The following is a 6,501-nucleotide window of genomic DNA, read 5'->3' on the forward strand; positions in this document are numbered from 1 at the left end:
ATAAAATAATAATAATAATAATAATAATAATAATAATAATAATAATAATAATAATAATAATATTAATAGGAATCAAAATGACAGAGATAAAGTCAAAATGACACGGTTGACATATTGGAGGACTTTGAATCTTTTTCATAAGTATTTTATTGAACACGAATCCTCAGAACTTTCTCAACGTGAATAAACGAAAACATTAGAGACTTTGTGCATGAAGCGCTATATATAAGAACTACATATTATATTTAATAAGCAATTAGTAGAGCTCCGCATAGTACACTAGAGGAAAATTATTGAACGAAGGTTAGAGCTTAAAAAAAATTCCTGAGAGCCTGCAAGGCCCGAAGGAAATTTTTGAATGCATTAAATCTAACCTAAGTATAATAATTTTCCGTGTAATGTACGATGCATGCTCTACTAATTGCTTTATAAGTCAATCGTCCTCTTTTAATTTTAGTTTTTTATAACCAACTCTTGTAGCAGCCATCGGTTGCTATAGTGGTATGATCAGTATACGTGTGCGTATTTACATTTAGCTGTGCATATGCTGATTTTTGCTCCTGCAGTACGCGTTCAACTCACCTAACATCAGCAGTACAGTAGATACGATGAATAACTATTGTGTTAGAAAGAACTTGTTTGTAATGCTATAGTGATAGACTTTCGTCAAAGAAATAAACATTTCAGCATTCGAGGGGGAATACAGTCACTGACGTACTTTCTGTTCGGTGCATTCAGACAGGTAAAATCGTGCGATGATTTCATAACTAGGCCAGGCTACGGCCTATGCCTAGTAATAGTAGGAAGAGGCCCGCGAATTTTTTTTTCGTGAAGAGCCAAGCATAGGGAAACATCATTAGCTCAATCCGTCCTCGATAAACTAACGTTACGTTATCTCACTATATTTATTGGATTAACACATTATCAAGGATACGTACTGAGTGTTTAACACTGGTGTCCTTGGATTCAATTATAGGTAAACGGATTAGTTGCCTTTTTTATGAGGTTTTAATTGTTCTTTACCACCGAAAGTGCGGTATTCTAACGTTAGTTTATGGAGGGCTCTTCGGCCTAATGATATAACGCTCTGATTGGCTAATGATAAGATGAAATCATCGCACAAGTTGGCACAAGAGTCAACCAACTCGCACTCGAATACGGATACGGTGCGAGTGAGAGTGATCTCAAGAAAGCTAGTATAGGTTTGATTCACCGATTGCAGGCTATGGTTTTCTCAGAGTAAGTTTTCACTATTATTACTGCATACGTAACCCACAACGATCAAGGTGAAATTGTAAGGAGGGATGCATCTCATGACTTTATCTAGTAGGCCCAGTCTAGGCAAGGCCTACCCTTGGCGTAGTTGGAAGATGGTCCTACACTCCTATACCATATCATCAATCATGATGCAAGAAAGATCAATGCAACACTTATACACTAGGCCTATGGTTTGCATGACAAGTTCGCCTTCTTTTTTCTGAAGAAGTACCTATAGGCCATGGGGTGAAAATCCTAACGTTCAGTCCCGTTCCGAAATTTTCATAATACTTTCACTCATTATGATAATTATTATAATAATATTTAAAAGCACCAAAAAAAGTTTGACCGTCAGAACTTCTGCAAATACGAGAAAATGACGTTTAAACTTAGAAATTGAAAGTTCTTTGCGCTAGATTAGCACACGACATTTTGTAAACGTCACTGTACTTGTTCGAATATTGTATTTTTGATACGTAGTTTATTATTTGCGAACTTCGTATTACTGCTTTAAAAACAAATTTAAAAATTATAATTAGATATAGTTTGTATTTTAATTACAGAATAATATTTTTTAGTCTACTATTAAATTGATTTTGTTTCAATAACTTCACGTGTTGTGGTACAGCCAACAACAGTAAACAACAACATGGCGACTAGTGTCGGAGTAGGTGTTATAATAAAGTGTTGTTTTCACCGCGAAGAAATCGCTAATGAAACTCCAATTCTAGTTACAGCAAACAGATTCTTGAAGATTGTTCCTTGTATCAAATTATGGATAGTTTTAGACAGTCATAACCGAACTATTGCTGACAAGCTTGTGTCGGAACTAGGATATGCCTCTTGGATGAGGGAAAGACATACGAAGATCATGTGATAAAACATCCTTACTTTGGCTTCCACCCTGTTTGCTATCGTCGTTACATCGACACGAAATCGATAGCAATGATAAGTTATCATTACCAAGTGTAGTGTAGTCCCGTCAATACCTTACCCAGACACATTGTACAATATATTAAAAATATTCTTTAAAAAATGGTGCTGACTGTGCAGACCCTACCCCACTTAGCTTCGTGAATGGATTCCCCGTACGATTGAAAATCGTAACGGTACTGGGTTTGGTCTACAGGAGTTCGTGCTTCGAACAGGTCATTCCATTCATAGAAAAAGCCTTTTGATGGAGAAAGTGTACCTTTTTAGCAAAGGTTTTCCTAGGTCGAAACTAACTCCGGCTAAATAAAATTGATTATAAGATTGAAAAATATTAATCTTGTTATTGTAGTAGTGATAGATAATATGTACACGTTTAATTATTGTTATTCATTATTGTCATTATATTTACGTTTAAATTTAATATATTACTATGTTCATGTAAAAATTAATCTTATCAATTAAAATAGTATATTTTAAATAATATAGTAGGCATAGTTTAATGGAGAACATCAAATGCGGTTGTAAGACCGGGTGCAATCAAGGCAGATGTCCGTGCAATAAAATGAACATGAAATGCTCCGATCTTTGTAAATGTACAAACTGTCAGAACAGAGATGATAAAGACACTATGAATGAAGATGCTCAATTTGCAGACGATGAATACCTAGACGAAATTTACATAAATCATTTGTTTGATTGAGATTTGATGTGTTTCTTATTTCATAATTATTATGTATAATATAGAAAATTTAAAAAAGGTAACGTAACCGTGTTGTCACCTCGTTTTGAGAATAGACAATTGACACGTTAGCCTAGTGACTGCGCACACACATACAGTACACGTACAAGTGAATAATAGTCAACATAAAAACATAGTTATACATTCAAATAAGGTGATTAATAAAATAATATGTCGAACATTCAGTTCGCATCATAATACCATGCGCTATATACAGATGAGAAGCCAAACATGTGACGTTCTCCCGGGTCACTACTTGTCACACCACACAAGTTGGTTCTGAATGAAATAAATATCAGCTCTTACTTCAGCTGCTTGAAACCTTCAATTTCTTCTTAAGTCTTATGCCTGTCGTTGGAGTTCAAGCTGTACTTCTCTGACCATCTAAAAATTAACAAAATACACCTTTCTAGAATAGTTATCCTAAACAAACATCATTTCAAGCATTCTGGAACATGATTAACTTTCATATTAATAAAATGGTTAATCTATAGCTTTGTGCTACCAATATGCTGTACAATTGTATACATACGCCCATAATAAGTGTACAGTAAGTATTAAAGACGTCTAAATATTAATACACAATATTACTTGCATAGATCCAAAGTCAATCTAAGCATATTACATTAATAATGCATACCACAGGTACATTTAACATTCCTGCATTAATTCAACCCTATGCAATATTACAATTAAATCTATCCCATTACGTTATTCAGTAAACAATTAACGTTACTCACGGTCAAACTAACTCCACTTGGCTCTTATATATGAGTTTCACAATACTGTGATGCTCCTAGCTATCACCATATATCATTTAGGTAGGCTTCACTATGCCTCTTAACTTTGCTTATTCTTTGGTGCACCTTAATAGCTGACATGTCCCTGCTTGGATCATATTCCACAGCTTACACCCTTCCATTAAGCCTTTCCTTATGCAACTACCTCTCCCTTCTGGTTTCTCTGTCAAGCCTACCCCTGCTAACACAAATTAACATAATATTCCCCCACCCATTTTCTCTACACTCATCAGAAGTTGCCACTTGCCTAAAAGTTATTCATATTCATGAAACTTTCAACTACCCTGGAGTAATGCTAAATCAATCATTAATTCATGCATATTCATTATACTGATTCTACACAATGAACACAAACAACCATTAAATCATGAATATTTATTACGATGATGCACTATACAGTGAGTGTAACGCATTATAAGGTCCACTCTGTGACACGTGTGACCCTTGAGAATTTAAGAACTTCAGAACCATGAGACTTAACACACAGTGACACAGGAGTACGTAAAGCATTATCTATTTTTATTTAATATGTATGATGTACAAAAGTTAAAAAAAGTACCGTATAATGTAACGGTGTAACCCTTGAGAACTTTAGAACCATGAGAATAATCACACAATGACAAAGGGCTGAAAAACGCTTCACTGTATTTATTTATTAAGTATTGTATAGAACATTAAAAAAGTAACGGACTCAATAGAGCGCAAGAAGCTTTTATTAAGATGTATAACATGTGTACATAAATATAGAGTTATATATTGTATAAGCAAGCTCTGAGGAAGGGAGGAGAAGCTCTCAGGATATTTGAGAAATAAATATGATTTTTTCATATTACAGTATTTAATTTAAATTTCTATTTAATAAAATGTGTCCCAACATGTGTCAACCGGAGTATACAAAACAAATATACATCCATGCACATCACAACAATGCATCAAGTTTAAATTTCCCCACATTTAATCCTTTATTACAATTTGAAAATAAAATAAATACAATAATTTTAAAAAATGAATATGAATGTAAAAATACTGTGAGAATGAAGTGTGTACTTTAGTACTGTACACATACAGGGAACATGCAGACACATTGTCAAAAGGAAGACCACAGGAGTCAAAACAAGTCAAAATACTATTACATTTTCTTTAAATTGTTACACAGTTATTGTTTTGAAAAGAATATCAAAGAATTGCAATTACAATAATAAAATAATTTTTTTTTGGTTGAAATTCCTCATTAATAATTACAGTATGCTGTAAGTTGACGCGAATTGACGTGTACTGACGCAATCCGACATTATTTGACACGATTTGACGTAAAATGACGCGATTTCATGCGAGTTGACGCAAGTGGACACTCGCGACGTGCTTCTACACCGCTGTATCGCGGTGTGTTTTCCGACGACCAGTAGCCTAGGAATGCAATAAAACGGTAATTTCTTAAAATTGCGGAAGATATTTTGGTCGAACTTTCTATATTTGATTCAAGACATATTACTTAACTATTGTAGGCCTAAATTTTTTTATATTGAAAAGATCGGAACGGAATTCGTTTTCTAGACGTCTTGAGCTTCACTCCATGGCCTACTAGCAGAGCAACCAAGGCCCAAATAGTCTATTTTTTCCTTTATTTCTACATCTCAATACTGTGATATAATAATTATTATTAAATCACTCCCCTACTACCAAACTACTACTAGGGCTTAGACCCAGGCATATTGTCCACAGCTGTCCAATACTTTGATTTTTGAATAAATAAAGTAATATTTTTAAATATCGACCAACCTACAAATAAGTACCAATTCCAGTTGGAAACCAGTTGGAAATCCCAAATGGTCCTACTGGTTTCCAACTGGTCTAACTGGTTTTCAATTGGTCCAACTGGAAATTCAACTGGTACAACTAGAATTCCAACTGGTACAACTGGTCTCCCGAATTTAACTGGTCCAACTGGCCTATCCAACTGGTTGAACTGGTCCAATTGGTAGTACCAACTGGTTGAACTGGTACGTCCAACTAGTCTATTCAATAGGTCCAGTTGGTCCAACTGGTCTACCCAATAGGTCCAGTTGGTCCAACTGGTCTAACCAGTAGGTCAGTTGGTCCAACTGGTCTACATTATAGGTCCAGTTGATCCAACTGGTCTACCCAATAGGTCCAGTTGGTCCAACTGGTCTAGCCAATAGGTCCAGTTGGTCCAACCGGTCTACCCAATAGGTTCCGTTGGTCCAACTGGTCTACCCAGTAGGCCCAGTTGTCCAAAACTGGTCTACCCAAGGTCCAGTTGTTTCAACTGGTCTACCCTATAGGTCCAGTTGGTCCAACTGGTCTGCCCAATAGGTCCAGTTGGTTCGACTGGTTTTTACCCAATTTACATTTGCAACGCTGGTCTATCACTTCTTCAACGCTAATTAGTCTATCTCAATGCATTTATTTAATTGATTTTATTTTGAGAATCTGCCTAATGTAAAAAATACATATTTGTTTTATCTTAAACGAATCGTGGCTTTTCTCCTGGGGGGGGGGGGAAGACACGCCCAACTGGGCCAATTAGTCTACCCCAATGAACCTATTCAATCGATTTTATATTTAGAATCTGCCTATGTAGAGAATACATATTTGTTTATCTTAAACAAATTTTCTGTTTTCTCCCTGACGAGGGGGGGGGGGAGGACCTACCTGTCCCAACTGGGCCAATTAGTCTATTTCAATTTAATCGATTTTATTTTTAGAATCTGTCTAATTTTGTAGAAAATACATATTTGTTTTATCTTAAAC

The 6,501-nt window shown here is 35.3% G+C and overlaps 1 protein-coding gene across 2 annotated transcripts in view; it reads left to right on the top strand.

The window, feature by feature from the left end:
• LOC117106579 (retinal homeobox protein Rx-B-like) overlaps nt 1-6,501 on the top strand; it is a 19,402-nt gene that overhangs the window by 3,801 nt on the left and 9,100 nt on the right. The window contains exon 1 of one of the 2 annotated variants that reach the window (XR_004445094.1): nt 5,109-5,155. The exons of the other annotated variant lie outside the window; for it this stretch is intronic. The gene's annotated coding sequence lies outside the window, so the exon portion shown is untranslated. Of the gene's footprint in view, nt 1-5,108; nt 5,156-6,501 lie in introns of those variants that run through there. 2 annotated transcript variants of the gene reach the window in all.

Source organism: Anneissia japonica, unplaced genomic scaffold, assembly GCF_011630105.1.
Source record: "Anneissia japonica isolate Jap-2015-1 unplaced genomic scaffold, ASM1163010v1 scaffold83_len69946_cov84, whole genome shotgun sequence".
Taxonomy (NCBI): domain Eukaryota; kingdom Metazoa; phylum Echinodermata; class Crinoidea; order Comatulida; family Comatulidae; genus Anneissia; species Anneissia japonica.